Here is a 19,215-nt window from a genome sequence, read left to right as displayed (position 1 = left end):
GGAGGGTAGTGTATCTGGAAAGGTCACGGAAGTTCCATACACACACCCCCTCCCATACCTTGCCCTGTGCATCTCTTTCATTTGGCTGTTCCTGAGGTTGTATGGGCTAAGTCGCTTTAGTCATGTCCAACTCTTTGATACCCTATGGACTATAGCCCGACAGGCTACTCAGTCCATGGGATTCTCCAGGCAAGAATATAGGTGTAAATTGCCATTTCCTCCTCCAGGGGATGTTCCCAACCCAGGGATCAAACCTGCATCTCTTGTCTCCTGCATTGGCAGATGGGTTCTTTACCACTAGTTAAGCCCCTAGCACTTAGCATATTTTCCTGAGTTCTGTGAGTCTTTCTAGGAAATTATTGAACCCAAGAAGGAGGAGCTGTGGGAACCTCCAATTTTAGCCAAGTCAGATAGACATACAGGTAACGTGAGCACCCAATAATTGTGAGGAGGACAGACTTGTGGGACTGAATTAAACCTGTGGAGTCTGATGCTAATTCTTAGAGAGTCAGAAGTGAATTGAATTGTAAGACACCCATTTGGTGTCTGGAGATTGGGAAAATTAGTTCAGTTCAGTTCAGTCACTCAGTCGTGTCTGACTCTTTGTGACCTCCTGGCGCAGCACGCCAGGCCTCCCTGTCCATCACCAACTCCCAGAGTCCATCCAAACCCATGTCCATTGAGTTGGTGATGCCATCCAGCCATCTCATCCTCTGTCATCCCCTTCTCCTCCTGCCTTCAATCTTTCCCAGCATCAGGGTCTTTTCAAATGAGTCAGCTCTTTGCATCAGGTGGCCAAAGGATTGGAGTTTCAGCTTCAACATCAGTCCTATCAATGAACAACCAAGACTGATCTCCTTTAGGATGGGCTGATTGGATCTCCTTGCAGTCCAAGGGATTCTCAAGAGTCTTCTCCAACACCACAGTTCAAAAGCATCAGTTCTTTGGCACTCAGCTTTCTTTATAGTCCAACTCTCACAGTCATACATGACCACTGGAAAAACCATAGCCTTGACTAGACGGATCTTTGTTGACAAAGTAATGTCTCTGCTTTTTAATATGCTGTCTAGGTTGGTCATAACTTTCCTTCCAAGGAGTAAGCGTCTTTTAATTTCATGGCTGCAGTCACCATCTGCAGTGATTTTGGAGCCCAGAAAAATAAAGTCAACCACTGTTTCCACTGTTCCCCCATCTATTTGCCGTGAAGTGATGGGACCAGATGCCATGATCTTAGTTTTCTGAATGTTGAGCTTTAAGCCAAGTTTTTCACTCTCCTTTTTCACTTTCATCAAGAGGCTCTTTAGTTCTTCTTCACTTTCCACCACAAGTTATTGGAGTGAAAAAATCTCCACATACTTGGTGTCAGAAGTGTTTGAGTAAAAACAATTCACCTCCTCATTGGAAAGCCCAGAACTTGTCCCTTCAGCCACTACTCTCCTCTGACCACACCCACTCCCCATTACTTCATCCAGTTTCATGGTGTCAAATGCTATCTGAACTCCCAAACAACTCCCAAATTTATGTCACCAGCCCCTGCCACACATCTGAATGCGAAACTGCCTAGTCAGCTTCTCCATGTGGATAATTCATCGGTATTGTCAACTAAAAAATACAATCATAAGCTGAAAGTAGACTTATTTTATTTGGTGGGAATATTCAGGACTCTGAGCCCAGGAGAGAGCATCCCGGTACCTCTGAGGAAACTGCTCTGAAGAGGCAGGAGGGGAAGTTGGAATATATATAGGTTTGCAACCAAGGGAGCAGGCAGTCTGAACATCAAACATCTGTTATCAAGTTAAGGAATGGTCACTCTGTGTTTGGGGAGGTGCAAGCCTCTGGGCTCACTGAATTCACTCCTTTCATATGCACCTCAGCTGTCTGCGGCCAGTCCTGTTTCCTTGCTCACCTTCAGGAGTGGCAGATGGCTGCTTCCTAAGCTTCCCCAGCTTCACAGCCGTCACCGTGGAGGAGGGCAGCATCCAATAGATCACAGTTTTGGGAGCTTTCATTCACATTTGGAGGCCAGAAATCACCTATGGCTGTGACTTTTCTTGTTTATTGATATGGCAGTAAACATTTTCATTTCACAGTACCTGAAAATTTCATGTCTAATGTTGAAATCCTGATCTTTTCTCTCAAACCTCAGGGTCACCCTTAACTCCCTTCTGTCACATCCCACAATCAAAACCGACAGCAAATCCTGCTGATTCTGCTTTTCACATAATCAGAATCTAACCACTGGTCCCCACCCTGTGCTACCATCCTGGTAATCTCTCATCCAGGTCATTGCGAAAGCCTTTTTATTGGTTGCCCATTGATCTCTTGACCTTCAAGGCAGTTCACACCACAGCAGAAGATGATGTTGCCTGTGTCACTTTTTATCTAAAAACCATTTCATGCCTTCCATCTCACTATGAGCAAAATCCAGAACGATCACAACAGCCTAGGAGGCCTCCACTGATCCTCCAAACTCACCTCCTAACTACTCTCTCCTTTACTTCCTTGCCACCCTAAGCCACCTGGCCTTTTTTCTCTTCTCTGAACATGCCAGGGCTTCTCCTGCCTCAGGGCCTTTGCACTTGCTGTTCTGATGCTTGAATCAGTTGAGTCCCCCATATTTACATGGTTCTCATCCCTCTTCAAGGACTTCCCTGGTGGCTCAGATGGTAAAACGTCTGCCTACAATGTGGGAAACCTGGGTTTGATCCCTGGGTCAGGAAGGTACTCTGGAGAAAGAAATGGCAACCTACTCCAGTACTCTTGCCTGGAAAATCCCATGGACGGAGGAGCCTGGTAGGCTACAGTCCATGGGGTTGCAAAGAGTCAGACACGACTAAGTGACTTCACTCACTCACTCACTCATCCTTCTTCAAGGTCTTTACTCAAGTATCTTTTTTAAACAATTTTTTTTTCTGATCTCCCTTTTTAAAACTACAACATTCCCTCTTCCTCCAGTATTCTCCATGCTTTTTTTAAAACAAAAATTAAAAAAGATCTTTTGGCCATGCCACATAGCATGTAGGATCTTAATTCCCCAACCAGGGATTGAACCCTGGCCCCCTGCATTGTCAGCACAGAGTCTTAACCACTGGACCACCAGGGAAGTCCATCTCCATGTCTTTATTCTACATCTTTTTTTTTTTTAACTATAGCTATCACTACGTATTTTATTTACTTGTTTTGCTAGTTTTATGCTTCCTGCTCTAGAAGGAAGGTTATGCAAGAACAAGATTTTTTTTGTTCATATTGTTCATCATGTAGCCTCACTATCTGAGCAACATTTGCTTAGTAAATATTTCCTAAGTAAAGTAATTAATGTTTCATAATTTTATATCAATGTCTTGTTCTTAAAAAAATCTAAAATTAAAGTCTTGGAATAAAGGCAAAAGACAACTGAAACAATTTACAACTCTACTAGTCTTTTTCCCAAGTGGTGCTATTGGTAAAGAATTTGCCTGTGAGTGCAGGAGACACAAGGGACCTTGGTTCGATCCCTGGGTCGGGAAGATTCCCTGGAGGAGGGCATGGCACCCCACTCCAGTATTCATGGCTGGAGAATCCCATGAACAGAGAAGCCTGGCAGGCTACAGTCCATAGGGTCACAGAGTCAGACCTGACTGAAGTGACTTAGCACACGGGCATGCACTAGTCTTCTTTATGCTTGAGATGTGGTTTTAAAATGCTACTGGTAAATATCAGAAGCAGTGACCACTACACATCTATGAGACAATACATTGAGCCAAAAAATACTGGTGTCAAAGACTTGGACTAAGAATGCTTGGACCCAGGACATTACAAATTGTAGTGCAGTGTTATCCTGGACAAAAAGTAAGGAAAGCTGGCAAAAAAAAAAATTCTATAATTCCAGAAAAAGATTTTTTTTAAGAAAATAGTGACAAGTGTAAGTATAACTTTTCAACCAAACTTTTACTGTACATGTTTAAACCCTTTTTTTTTTTTTCTTTTACAATGTGTTTAGTGAATTTGGGCTACCAAGGAGACACTGCTGGCCAGAGGGAGTGCAGTTTCCCATCAGAATTTGGCAACCTTGTAGCCCTGGGGTGGCCCCACAACTACTATCCCCTGCTCTCTAACCCAGCACTTGATGGTACTGGGCTTTGATTTATATGAGGAAAACTGAGGGGAAAGACAGTATGTGAGCACAGAGGAGTTTAGGAGAAAATTGTTGAATTGGAGTTTCCACAGTGATCAGATGAGAGGACAGAAAGACATTTTTCATTAACTGTTAATTCTTAGTGACTCTAGCCTAAGAGTTCCTCTGTAATTCTCCAGAACTGACTTAGGAACTCCTCATTTTTCAAATGCTACTCCATGAGTCACTGGGCAGAGAGAAGAGACCTAACAATATGGGCTTTTGAAGAGCAAGTAAAGTTAGAAGGTCTTGCTGAAGGAAAAGGTGACCAGCAGATAAAAAGTTTTGATTTTGTCCTATCTCCCTGCCAGTGGCTCAGACTGTGAAGAATCTGCTGGCAATGTAGGAGAACCAAGTTCAATCCCTGGGTTGGGAAGATCCCCTGGAGAAGGGAATGGCAACCATCTCCAGTATTCTTGCCTGGAGAATTCCATGGGCAGAGGAGCCAGGCAGGCTAGAATCTATGGGATGGCAAAGGGTCGGACAAGACTGATCAACTAACACTTCCACTTTCACGTGGGCCTGTTTCCAATAGAAATCATGGTTGGCTTGAGGAGTTGATCACCAAATTGTGATTTTTTTTTTCCAGTGGTCAATATTCAATAGATTACTAAGCGCCACAAGAGGTAACATGGATTCATTATAATTCCCACTATACAAATCACCTTTGCTTAGACATATAAAAGTCATCTCAAACTTAAATTCAAAACTGAACTCCTGATCTTTTCACCAAAACCAATCTTTCCATCTCAGCTGACTGCAACTTCTTCCTTCCAGTTGCTCAGGCCAAAAGTCTGGGAGTCATTTATCTTTGTCCATTTCGATGGTTGTAACAAAACACCACCAACTGGATACATTATAAATAACAGGAATCTATGGCTTACATTCTGGGAACTGCAAGTCCAAGGTCACAGTGCCAGCATGGTTGGGTAGGGTGCCCTCTCTGGCTCATAGCTGGAGCCTTCTCACGGCATCTTTACCTGGTAGAAGAGGCTAAGGGTCTCCCTGGACCCCCTGTTACAGGGCACTAATCCCGTTCACAAGGGCTTCACCTTCATGACCAATGCACTTCCCTAAGCACTCCTAATACCATTTGCTGTTATTGTTGATATTGGGATTTCACCATTTAAATTTAGGGGGATACATACCATCATCCTTGATTCTTCTCCACCACCTCACTAGCCAGTCTGACAGGAATTCATTAGCTCTACCTTCAGAACACATTTGGAAATTGATCTTTTTCATGACTGTACTGTTCCCACTCTGGTCCTCATCATCTGTCCTCCCATCTGGTCTCTCTGCTTCTACCCCTCTGCCCATGTAATGGCTTCAATTGTGACTCCTTAAAATACGCATTCGAGTTCTGATTCCCTGTACCTGTGAATGTCACCTTATTTGGAATTAAGGCCTTTGCAAAAGTAACTGTGTATATGCTCAGTCACTTCAGTCATGTCCAACTCTTCACGACCGTCTGGACTGTAGCCCACAAGACTCCTCTGTCTATGGGATTCTCCAGGCAACAATACTGGAATGGGTTGCCATTTCCGCCTCCATAGGATCTTCCCAATCCAGGGATTGAACCAGCTTCCCCTGCATTTCCTGCATTGGCAGGCAGGTTCTTTACCACTAGAGACACCAAAAAAGGTAATTAGCATATAAATTAAGATGAGGTCATGCTGGATTAGTTAAAGTGTTAGTCACTCAGTCATGTTGGATTCTTTGCAAGTCCATGGACTATAGCCTGCCAGGTTCCTCTGTACATGGAATTCTCTAGGCAAGGATGCTGGAGTGGGTAGCTATTCCCTTCTCCAGGGACTCTTCCCCACCCAGAGATGGAACCTAGACCTCCTGCATTGCAGGCAGGTTTTTTACCATCTGAACCACCAAGGAAGATAGGCCCCAAATCTAACTGCTGATGTCCTTATAAGGAAAGAAGAAAACTCATAGGAACAAAGCAGCACATGGCAGATAAGGCCACATGACAATCAGAGAGAGACTGAAATGATGCAGGTAAAATCAAGGAACACCAAGGACTGGCAGCAGCCACCAGCCATCTCCCTAGGAATGGCCAGAAAGGATTCTGCCCTGGATGCTTTGGAGGATGGTTGCTGTTGGTTTAAGCTACCCAGTTGGCGGAACTTTGTTACAGAAAACCTAGGAAACTGACACACTCTGCAGTCCAGTCTCAGCATGGCAACCAAAGGAGTTCCTTTAAAATATAAGCTGGAATATCCCACTCATCAGCTTCCCTGATGGCTCCAGGGGTAAAGAATCTGTCTGCAATGCAAGAGACACAAGGGATATGCGTTCAATCCCTGGGTGGGGAAGATCCCCTGGAGGAGGAAATGGCAACCCACTTCAGTATTCTTACCTAGAAAATCCCATGGACAGAGGTGCCTGGACTGGCTACAGCCCAAAGGATTTTCAAGAGTCAGATATGCCTGAGCAACTAAGCACCTCCCACTTATTCACTCAAAAGTCTGCAGTGGTTTCCCTTTTCTCCCAGAGAAGAAGCTGCAAGTCTTACAAAAGCCTGGATGTTTTAGAGGACTGACTACCCCAGTGATGGCTGTGACCTCATCACCTGCACCCTCCAGCCATACTGGCCTCCTTGTCTTCCTCCAACAACCCAAGCACATTCCTGATGTAGGGCAGTTGCACTGGCAGTCTCCTTGCCTAGTACATTCCTTTCCCAGATTTATGTATGACTAGTGTCTCACTAGTTTAATTAAATGCCAACTGCTCAGAAAGACCTAATATGGTTACCTAATATTGCAAATCTCCTCTGCCAGTTCCAAGGCTCCTGAATCTCCTTTATCCTGCTCTCCTTTTTCTATTTCTGAATAGCATTTATCACCTTCCAGTATACTGTACAATTTACTTAACCATATGTCTATTTGCTATTGCCCTCCTACTAGGAAGCAAAGTTCATGAAGACAGGGGTCTTTATTTATTTTAGCTGATATACACCCCCTCCAAAGTGCCTGGCACATAATAGCTGCTAAGCCAATATATTTAGGATAAATGAATAGGAAAAGGCAACATGACACAGCAGATATGAGGGTTTTCCAACCTCCAATCTCTGCTATCCTTAACCCCATTTTTATTTAGATGATCAAGTATTCAGTGGTCGGATAACAACTTGAAGATTCCAGCTAAAAAGTAATATTGTTTTGAAAAGTAGATAAAAAATTGAAAAACAATATCCTCACTTTCTCAGTTTTAGATAGGTATGCATAAAGTGAGCTTACCAGACGGCACAGTAGTAAAGAATCCACCTGCCAATGCAGGAGATGCAAGAGACATCTATTCAGTCCCTGGGTTGGGAAGACCCCTTAGAGGAGGGCATGGCAATCCACTCTGGTATTTTTGCCTGGAAAATCCCATGGACTGAGAAGCCTGGTGGGCTACAGTCCATAGGGTCACAACGAGTCCCACACGACTGAGCATACACACACACACACAGGCACAGGGTATTAACCTTGGTGTCTTTTTCAACCAAAACTACCACAAAAAATGAAGTTAGAATAAATTTCATAAAAAAGTAAACTCTAGCTACTGCTGCTTCCAAAATATTCCTGTCGAGGAACAAACTGTTTAAAGCAACATTAAATGCTTCAAAGGCTCAAGTAATCTTTCCAAAATATAAGCATCATACTCCTTTCCATCTCAGTAGAATGGGCTCACAGACCCTCTATAATTTCTATAGTTAGAAATTATGAAATAGCTAAGGTGTGCAGATTAAACTTTCTAGGCTTTGGCGTCTATGAAATCATCATAGGCTAAAACACTTAATCCTTTGAGCCTAAATCCAAATTGCAAACTACCCAGGAAAAAAAAATGAGATCATATATCTGCTACTCAGATCATGTTCTTATCTGCCAAGAATGCCTCTGAGATGATATGTGTGTGCATGCTCACACACATACACACACACACAATCACACAGTCATTCTAGCAGCAAAATTGCTTTGAAAACATTAATACACATTAATAAAAATGTAAAGACAACAGCTATTTGAATTTCAGATAAACCATAGGCCATTTTTGCTAACCATTTAAATCATGGAGAATGTTCATAACTGAATGAAAACATGATCCAAATTTAAAAATGCAAGTCGTCTACAAAGGAAAGTTAAAATTGAGTTTTAAAGAATGTATCATAAATTATTAGTTATCTTGCCTGGTTGCCGAAGGAGGTGCTCTGGTTAACAGAGAGTTATTATGTGTTCCATATGTGAATTAGCAGTTTAGACTGTCATAAAATACACTTAGTACTCTAAAAAGAACGTACCCTTTCTTTGATGAGTCACTTAAAGGCTTTTCCAATTATTTCTGGGCCTTATAGTCACCGGGGTTAGCAAGAAATAGTTTACTACAATTGTATGCAAGTGCCAGCAAATAGGCTTCTGACATATACCAGTAAGTTTGTTATAGATGAAAGTCAGGGTTGCCCAGAGAGATACTTACCCTGTGATGTGTGCATGTGTGTCAGACTTCAGCGGTGTCTGACTCTGTGCGACCCTATGGGACTATAGCCTGCCAGGCTCTTCTGTCCATGCGATTCTCCAGGCAAGAATCCTGGAGTGGATGGCCATGCCCTTCTCCAGGGGATCCTCCCAACCCAGGGGTCAAATCCAGGTCTCCCACATTGCAGGCAGATTCTTTACCACCTGAGCCACAAGGGAGGCCTTGTAATATAGTCCTTCCAATTTTTATTAATGGCAAGACTTGGAATACTCAAAGTGCCCATCCAAATACAATGCAGAGCAGCACTGCTCTGATTCTATGTGGCACGTGGGCCCTAGGCCTTGGCTTTACACTTGCAGATGCTACTAGAAAAGGCAGCAACTGGAAACACATTCCTTCACAGCCAAAATGCCTCCTGTCTTCCAGTTCCTCATACATACACTACCATGTGCGAAGTAGCTACTGGGAAGTTGCTGAATAACACAGGGAGCTAGCGTGGTATTCTGTGATGACCTAGAGGGAAGGGATGGAGGTAGGGGAGGGAGGGAGGTCCAAGAGGGAGGGGATGTATATATACATATTGATTCACTTCATTGTATAGCAGAAACTAAAAAACATTGTAAAGCAATTATGAAAAAGTGAAAGTGTCAGTCGCTCAATCAACTCCTACTCTTTGCGACCCCATGGACTGTAGCCTGCCAAGCTCCTCTGTCCATGGAATTCTCTAGGCAAGAATACTGAAGTGAGTCACCATGTCTTTCTCCAGGGGATCTTTCCGACCCAGGGATCAAATCTGGTCTCCTGCATTGCAAGCAGAGTCTTTACTGTCTGAGTCACCAGGAAGCCCAAATGCTCCCCCTCAAGTAATTGTTGGAGACCCATTTCAGAGGCAAAGGGCATGACAGATAATGGGTGTTAAAAAATAGAAATTAAATAGGATAGAAACAAATATACAATGTGAATTAACATACTCTTCAAATGTCAGAATTTGAACAGGCAAACACAACTCTGGGTCCCAGCTATTGAGCATGATCCTTTCCTTCCCTGGGAGGCCATCTACTGTCACTTCTGTGCTGAAGCTCTCAGAATGACTTCTTTGTTAATGAGCACCTAAGTTAATGATGAGTGGTAAGTACAGCCAAGTCTATGGTCTAAGCTGTCACAAAATGCACACCTATTCCACTGAGAAGATGGCCTTCCTTATGCCAGGTCAACCTGATAAAACTCCATATCCAATTCTCAAGGCCTTTCTAGATTTGACAAATCCATGTTCCTAGGATACAAAAAACATCCACGAGAGCAGGAGATTTATTTCACTCACTGCTGTCTATCCCCAGGAACAGTGCCTTGCATGGAGTAAGCACTGGATAAATATTTACTGGATGAGTGAATGGCTAATCTATTCTACTGGAAATGTCTATACAGTGCTAAGAAGTTTGAGCCTATTTAGAAATGAAACTCCTCTTGTATACAGTTAGCTTGCATAAAGCTTAAAGTCAGATTCCATGGCAGCTGTTCTAAATACTTCATGCTAGTTGAACACTACCTTGAATTTTTATTTGTTCTAAAGAAATAGTTCTGATGAAGTCATAGACACCAGGGTTTGCTTTGGGGACTAAAAGAACAAGCAAGTCTTAATGCAAGTGTACCAACTGCAACAGCTGAATTCTGGAATGATAATAAATAGAAGAGGACTTTGGTAGGTTCCCCTCCTGGTGGCCCTCAGATTATATGAAACACTGTCCCTGCTGATCCAGTTTCTTTGCACAAATAGTTTTGCCTTTCCTCTATTTCTTGCCCCAAGGAGGTTCCTCTCCATTCTGTCTATAGTACAAATCTTCATTAGTTCTCATTTATTGTTGTAGTTCACTCTGTCATGTCCGACTCTGCAATCCCATGGACTGCAGCATTCCAGGCTTCCCTGTCCTTCACAATCTCCCAGAGTTTACTCAGACTCAAAGGATGAGATGACTGAATGGAATCACCAACTCAACGGACATGAGTTCTCTTTTGAGCTGCCATAATATCACAACTGCTCTCCCTGCATCTAATCTCCTCTCCCTCTGGTTCATCTCCTATAAGTCCGCCTTTTAAAAATGCTATGCCCAGTCTGATTTTCTGAGCCACAGAATTATTAGCAAAATAAAAGTTATTGCTTTTTATCACTAAGTCTAGGGTAGTTTGCTGACCCAACAATAGATAAATGGAACACCTCCCAGTTAGACTCTGGGCTCCTGGAAGTTGGGAAACATTCAGTCATCACTATATTCCTAGTCTATAGTATGATACCTGGGGGCACACATGAAGGAGGCCCTCACCAAATATTTATTGAGTGCAATTGAAAGGTTGAATGTCTGCTGTCTTATTTTTTAATGTTCCATTTATGGAATTTTTAAAATCTACACATTTGGACCAAAAATAACAGAAGCAATACATCTATGTGTTAGGCTTATTCTATTATTGAGGATTTTTATAAAAATGGCTCTTTGCTTTCCCTTTCTTAGTGGTATGAAATCCCATGGGAGAAGTTGGACCTGGTATTGCAAAGTGAACTGAAATGGCACAAAATACAGGAAAGTATTCAGTAAAAAGGAAAATCAATCCAGTTCAGCTAAGCGCACATCATTTGTTCCCTGTTCCAATCTAAGTGTCCATCCTGTGTTCCTCTGTTCCATTTTACGTAAGGGAAAACATTTCTAAATGCCTGGTGTGCCCATGATTTTCCTCTCCTACCAAATCAAAAGTCAATACCCAAATGCTACTCAATATAACTCTGTAATTGCTCTGGCTCAAGAAGATGTCTGTAACATTGAAAAGCCCTTTTAAAAAGTGTACCTTAAAGACTCAACTAGTGGTGATGTTTCTCCCTGGGAGCACACTAATTTCTTTGTTATCTGGCTTTGTCCGGGAAAGAGATGCTCAGAGCAGCTGAATTTTCTAGATCACCTCCCCCAACTTAGAAAACATTACTTACAAAACCTACAAGTTCTCCTACCACAAGACACTGGTCACCCCTGCAATACCTTGAGCTGAATAAACAAGGCTTGGCCAACACTGGGCTGCAGAAGTTTCCAATCCTAAATTGCATAAAGGCAGAGGGTTGCGCATGCAAACCCTGAGGGCTCTCTGGAGCAAACCCATCAGTGACTAAGACTCCTCCATGGAAAGTGGCAGGTATGAAGCAAAATCCACATTTAATAACTACCCTCTTGAGTTTTAACACTGTTTATTTACAGAGACTTGGATGGTGGAGAACTGATCCCACTGCCCAAGGCATCAGGCTCCTTTTAACCCTTGGCAGCCTGACAACGGCCAAAGTTTTTAGCCACACTAATCCAGATCCTTTCAAAGGTGCTATCTCTGCATCCCTTGAGATGTATAAAAAAATTTATTCCCTCCTGTTCAGACTTGGTGTTTCTACCTCCAGCTTGCTTCACTCAGTCAAAGTTCATATTGACACTACTGAATGCTCAGTTTTCAACCTGATTTGACTCAATCAACTTATTCACTCACATACTCATCTGTGCAGCGTATACTAAGCTCTCACTCTGTGCCAGGCCCATATTGGACAGTGAGCATAGAAAGATGAACAAGACCAGCTCTCTCACTTGAGGAACTCACCAGCTAGTGAGGAATCGCTGGGATCAGCAAACCACAGCCTGGGGGCTACCTCCAAGCTGCTGTCTATTTTTGTATGTAACATTGTATGAAGAAGTGAAGTGAAGTCGCTCAGTCGTGTCTGACTCTTTGCGACCCCAATGACTGTAGCCTACTACACTCCTCCATCCATGGGATTTTCCAGGCAAGAGTATTGGAGTGGGTTGCCATTTCCCTCTCCAGAGGATTTTCCTGACCCAGGGATCGAACCCAGGTCTCCGGCACTATAGGCAGATGCTTTACCCTCTGAGCCACTAGGGAAGTATTATAGACACATTCATTTGCTTATAAATTATCTATGGCAGCTTTCAGGCTAAAACAGCTGATCTAAATTGTTGCATCAAAGATGCTGTGGCCTGAAAAGCAAAAAGTATTGACTATCAGGCCCTTTTCAGAAAAAGTCTGCTGAAAAATGTATGGTAATACAGTTCTGGTCCATATTCAACAGTCCCCAGGGAGAGGGAAGTGTTCCTGAGTATCCAGGAGTGCCTGTGCAGAGTAGGAAGCATAGAAGATCAGCTAGGAATAACAGCAGAGAGCAATAGGTAAAAGGTGGGTGTGGAGGAGGGACTTCTGAGAGTGGTTAGGTCTTGGGAGTGGGGCAGGGGAGGACAGAGGCATAATGGCAGACGGAGCTAAGAAAGGGCAGGTCTCTGCAGGCCATGAGGAGGCCACACTGGTTTCTACTCTGTCAGCAATGGAGAGTCTTTATTGGGTTTTAAGCAGAAGAGGCAACAGGAAATAGATTGAAAAGAGATGAACAGAAAAACCCATGAAGACTCCATTGCATTGGTCTAAGCAAGAGATGGTGACTCAGGAAAAGATCAGCAGTGGCATTTGATGGAGAGGAGGATTCAAAGGTCTCAAGGAAAATGGATTAACCAACATTAATGTATTACAGATGTATCACATTCAATGTGGAGTTATAACTGCAGTGATGGAGACAGGCAACCTTGCTGTGTTCTAATCCATCCCTGAAAGGCTCAGGCAAGGACCATCCTGTACCTGGGGGGCTCAAAGAGGAATTTCTTTGGTGAGCCTTTTTTAATAACTATTGTTCAGTGGCAGCTGGTGAAACGAGTGGAACAGGTGACTTAATTGTTAACCATAGGGACACCTTTACTCACTGTTTTAACACTTGCCTCCCCCACCCCCAGCTTGCTTTTTGATGAGACCTGTCGAGCAGGGAGATGGGCAGCACACAGTGTATTCACATTGACCTCAAGCAAGTCTTGACACATTCACTTTCTTGATCTGTGCCCTTGGGCAATCTCCTTAGCCTTTTGAATCTCAGGATTTTCACCGTAAAATGAAAATAAAGTATTGCTAGAAGAATTAGATAGGACAACACAAGCAGAGTGCTTAGCTCAGGGCTATAGTTAGCCAAAATGAACACCAGAATCCCTTAGATCTCAACCAAATGGCCAAGCCTCAACCCACGCCCACCAAATAGGTGAGATCCCATTTCTATTGGCACCTAACACAATGGAATAATGGAGGAGCTAGGTACACTGTTTCCTGTCTGCTTTCCAAATAGAGTTAAGGCTTCAAGATATCAAAGGCCATGCCTCCAGTGGCCTCCTCCAGGCCAGTACAGTGCCAGGTACATGGCAAAGGGCCTGATATATTTGTTGAACAAATAAGGGAGTGAGGACAAGAGGAAGTGAGGAGGGGGAGAGGGAAGGAGAGGAGAGAAGGAAAGATACAGAATGTCTCCTTGTTCTTTCACTGCCTCTCAGCATTGCTACCTCTAAACCTGGTTGCTCAGAAAGGGAGGAGAGTGGGGAGTAAGTGGCTGGCATGGATGACATTCACCTCCTATCCACAAAGAATCTTTTTGAGAGTCCAAGGTGTTCATACACTCTACCCAGCTGGGAGCAGCTTTCTTGGGCTTCACTTAGCAGAAAGCAGTGAATAGCTCAAAGAAAGGCAGACTTCCCCAGACCTGGCAAGGGGGAACTGATTAACCAGAAGTTCTGGCTGCCAAGAACCAAGGCAAAGCAGGGCAGGATAACACAGCTCAAGGGACGTCATCCAGAAATTCATTAAATTCAAATCCTCTTATAAGCAGTTTAATTTCTTATAAAATTTGGGCTTCTAGAAATCTCAGTGGGCGATCTTGGACTTCAGCAATCTGGGTTCATAGCAAATATAGATTCTAAGCCAGAAATCTCAAATCTAATAATACTTAAAGCATGAGAACAATTTTTAACCACTTTAATGGAAATCTTTCTAAGATGTATTATGTGTCCTGGCCATGATAAGCAGACTGAACATGTCACACCTTTTCTTGGTGACCAGAGAGCCCAGACTTCTAAACTGTTCTAATCTATGGGTATTCTGACTCTCTCTTGACAACTCCCTCAAGGTACTGCTGCTGCTAAGTCACTTCAGTTGTGTTTGAATCTGTGCAACCCTATAGACGACAGCCCACCAGGCTCCTCTGTCCGCAGGATTCTCTAGGTAAGAATACTGGAGTGGGTTGCCATTTCCTTCTCCAATGCATGCATGCATGCTAAGTCACTTCAGTTGTGTCCGACTCTGTGCGACCCTATGGACAGCAGCCCACCAGGCTCTTCTGTCCACAGGATTCTCTAGGCAAAAATACTGGAGCAAGTACAACAAGCCTCTTAAATTGTTGCTCCTACCTCAAAAAGCACCCAGAAAGTGATACACAGTTGAGCTGATACTTCTTCCTTTTCTTCTAACCATGGCTGCCTCTATTTTCCTCTGCTGCTTCTCAAGTGGCCGTGGAGCCTCAGCAATTATTTCCATTTCTTCTGCTACCTGCCTGCCTACCTCCTCCAGTCCCTGGTTAAAACTAGGAGAAAGCTACAACTTTCCAGAAGAACCAAGACAACTATCATATGTAAAATTTCAGCGTGGTGCTCTAGAGTCAGAGACACTGGTATAAACTCACATTTATGTTTAGAAACAAATGGTTGCCTATGGGAATATCTATAGACTTGCCAAGATACATGGGTTAGTAGACATTCATATATATCCTTACTTCTCCAGCTGACAAAGCCTGGCAGCAATGGCATGCCAACAGCAACTAGCATACCTAGGACCCCGATCATGGTTTCTAATACTATTCTTCAGCAAAAGGAAACAGGGCTCCTTGGAGAAATGGTTGCTTTTAGGGCCAGAAATATGCAGTATGAGCCTGGAGTATCTCATCATGCCAGAAAGCAAGGAAACACTCAAAGTTTTTAACCCATAAAACAGAGACATATCAAAGGGACAAGGGAGCCAAGTGACAGAGCTACCAGTAGTCAACACTAGCAAAACTTGAGGAACAAAAGAAAGAAGTACTAGATGCCTGTTGTTGATGTTCAGGCACTAAGTTGTGTCCGACTCTTTGAGACCCCATGAAATGCAGAACGCCAGCCCTCCCTGTCCTTCACTATCTCCCAGAGTTTGCTCAAACTCATGTCCATTGAGTCAGTGATGCCATCCAACCATCTCACCCTCTGCCCCCTTCAACAAATGCATAGTATTAGGTTGCTATAGTTAATAAAGATTATTACTTAATATTAATTAATAAAATCCACCTATAATGCAGGAGACCCTGGTTCGATTCCTAGCTCGAGAAGATCCCCTGGAGAAGGAATAGGCTACCCACTCCAGTATTCTTGGGCTTCCCTGGTGGCTCAAATGATAAAAAATCTGCCTGCAATGCAGGAGACCTGGGTTCGATCCCTGGGTTGGGAAGATCCCCTAGAGGAAGGCATTGCAACTCACTCTAGTATTCTTGCCTGGAGAATCCTCACGGATAGAGGAGCCTGGCTGGCTACAGTCCATGGTTTCACGAAGAGTCAGACATGACGGAGAGACTCAGCACAAGCACAGTAATTAATAATTATTAGTTATGGCTAGTCATCATTAGATGTGAATAAACTAGTCTTTAGATGATTAGTTGTAACTAATAATTATTAATATTAATATTGATTAACTATAACAACCTAATGCTATGCATTTGTTGTTGTTTTTAGTTGCTAAGTTTTGTCCAACTCTTTTGTGACCCCATGAACTGTGGCCTGCCAGGCTTCTCTGTCCATGGGATTTCCCAGGCAAGCATATTGGAATAGGTTGCCATTTCCTCCTTCAGGGGATCTTCCCAACCCAGGGTTCCAATCTGTGTCTCCTGCACTACAGGTGGATTCCTCACCCTTGAGCAACTGGGGAAGTCCAATGCTATGTATCAGTTCAGTCCAGTTGCTCAGTCATGTCTGACTCTTTGAGACCCCATGAATCACTGCATGCCAGGCCTCCCTGTCCGTCACTAACTCCCAGAGTTCACTCAGACTCAAGTGACCCCATCGAGTCAGTGATGCCATCCATCCACCTCATCCTCTGTCGTCCCCTTCTCCTCCTGCCCCCAATCCCTCCCAGCATCAGAGTCTTTTCCAATGAGTCAACACTTCGCATGAGGTGGCCAATGTACTGGAGTTTCAGCTTTAGCATCATTCCTTCCAAAAGAAATCCCAGGGCTGATCTCCTTCAGAACGGACTGGTTGGATCTCCTTGCAGTCCAAGGGACTCTCAAGAGTCTTCTCCAACACCACAGTGCAAAAGCATCAATTCTTCAGTGCTCAGCTTTCTTCACAGTTCAACTCTCACATCGATACATGACCACAGGAAAAACCACAGCCTTGACTAGACGGACGTTAGTTGGCAAAGTAATGTCTGTCTCTGCTTTTGAATATACTATCTAGGTTGGTCTTAACTTTTCTTCCAAGGAGTAAGCATCTTTTAATTTCATGGCTGCAATCACCATCTGCAGTGATTTTGGAGCCCAAGAAAGTAAAGTTTGACACTGTTTCCACTGTTTCCCCATCTATTTCCCATGACGTGATGGGACCAGATGCCATGATCTTCGTTTTCTGAATGTTGAGCTTTAAGCCAACTTTTTCACTCTCCTCTTTCACTTTCATCAAGATGCTTTTTAGTTCCTCTTCCCTTTCTGCCATAAGGGTGGTGTCATCTGCATATCTGAGGTTATTGATATTTCTCTTTGCAATCTTGATTCCAGCTTGTGTTTCTTCCAGTCCAGCGTTTCTCATGATGTACTCTGCATAGAAGTTAAATAAGCAGGGTGACCATATACAGCCTTGACATACTCCGTTTCCTATTTGGAACCAGTCTGTTGTTCCATGTCCAGTTCTAACTGTTGCTTCCTGACCTGCATACAGATTTCTCAAGAGGCAGGTCAGGTGGTCTGGTATTCCCATCTCTTTCAGGATTTTCCACAGTTTTTTGTGATCTGCACAGTCAAAGGCTTTGGCATAGTCAATAAAGCAGAAATAGATGTTTTTCTGGAACTCTCTTGCTTTTTCCATGATCCAGCGGATGTTGGCAATTTGATCTCTGGTTCCTCTGCCTTTTCGAAAACCAGCTTGAACATCTGGAAGTTCACGTTTCATGTATTGCTGAAGCCTGGCTTGGAGAATTTTGAGCATTACCTTACTAGCATGTGAGATGAGTGCAATTGTGCGGTAGTTTGAGCATTCTTTGGCATTGCCTTTCTTTTGGGATTGGAATGAAAACTGACCTTTTCCAGTCCTGTGGCCACTGCTGAGTTTTCCGCTGGCATATTGAGTGCAGCACTTTCACAGCATCATCTTTCAGGATTTGAAATAGCTCAACTGGAATTCCATCACCTCCACTAGCTTTGTTCATAGCGATGCTTTCCAAGGCCCACTTGACTTCACATTCCAAGATGTCTGGCTTTAGATTAGTCATCACACCATCATGATTATCTGGGTCGTGAAGATCCACAAGTCCTTAGTGATATAAATAAATGACTGAATGGATTTTTAAAAATTGGGAAAGAAGAGACAAACCAAATAATTCCAAATAATGTATATAGATACACAGCTTTCAAGGAGATGGAGCATAATTCCCCTTTCAAACATGGGCTGCACAAAGTGACTTCCTTCCAAGATGTATAGCACAGAAAGGCAGAGGGAAAGTAACTGGACAGTGGAGAAATCTGACAACATGACCTCAACCAGGTGATATCAAGATCAACTATGATGCTGATAGTATGTACCCTTGATATGATGCGATAAGGATGGCACATCCCCTCTAAGGGTCTCCTCCCCAACACTCACAACCACAGTGCAACCATAAGAATCACATCAGGCAAACCCTAATTGAGGAATAGTGTTCAAAACATCTCACCTGTATTCCTTGAAACTGTTGAGGTCATCAAAAATCAGGAAAGTCCAAGAAGTCACCAGAGCCAAAAGGAGCCTAAGAAGATATGATAACTAAATGACTAAATGCAATGTGGGATGTATCAAATCCTGGAACAGAAAAGGAATATGAAGGGAAAAGCAAGGAAATTTACACAAGCTGTACATTTTAGTTAATTGTATTAATAATGTATTAATGTTGGTTCATTCATTAAAGCATATGTACTCATCTTATTCAGATAATATGTGAATAAAAGGGATAACTGGGCATGGGGTGTAATGGGAACTCTCTATATTATCTGGGCAATTTTTCTGTAAATCTAAAACTGTTCTAAAATGAATAGTTTTTCTAAAGAAAACTTAAGTCACCAGTCTCCAGACTTGGGAAGGGAGGGTGGAGGGCCCCTCTTTCCACAGACCCTGCTGTCCTGGGCATGTGGGCTTTGACACATCCAGGTACTCATCCTGCCCCCAAGGTGCTGGCTCCTGAGAGCGGATCAGAGCGACCCTCATTCACTTAGAACATGATTCAGGGTTTGCAGGCTTTCAAAAGCCTGTGCCAACAATTAACACCCATATGCACTCTTGTCATATGCACTATTCTGCAAGATAACAAGATTCAGATTGATCAAGAAAGAAACCTCTACCCAGGAAATGATAAAAACTCATGTGACATTAGGAAGCCAATTGGTTGGAATTCGTTAGGGAAAAACCATTCCCTGTAGTTCTTATTTA

The 19,215-nt window shown here is 43.2% G+C and overlaps 1 non-coding gene across 1 annotated transcript; it reads right to left on the bottom strand.

The window, feature by feature from the left end:
- Positions 1-3,030: 3,030 nt before the first annotated feature.
- On the bottom strand, positions 3,031-3,103 carry TRNAV-GAC (transfer RNA valine (anticodon GAC)). Its single transcript has one exon. It is a non-coding gene; the product is annotated as a tRNA-Val (tRNA).
- Between the last annotated feature and the right edge of the window lie 16,112 nt (positions 3,104-19,215).

This window comes from Ovis aries, chromosome 8 (genome assembly GCF_016772045.2).
Source record: "Ovis aries strain OAR_USU_Benz2616 breed Rambouillet chromosome 8, ARS-UI_Ramb_v3.0, whole genome shotgun sequence".
Lineage (NCBI taxonomy): Eukaryota > Metazoa > Chordata > Mammalia > Artiodactyla > Bovidae > Ovis > Ovis aries.
This window is presented reverse-complemented; position numbering and strand designations above follow the sequence as displayed.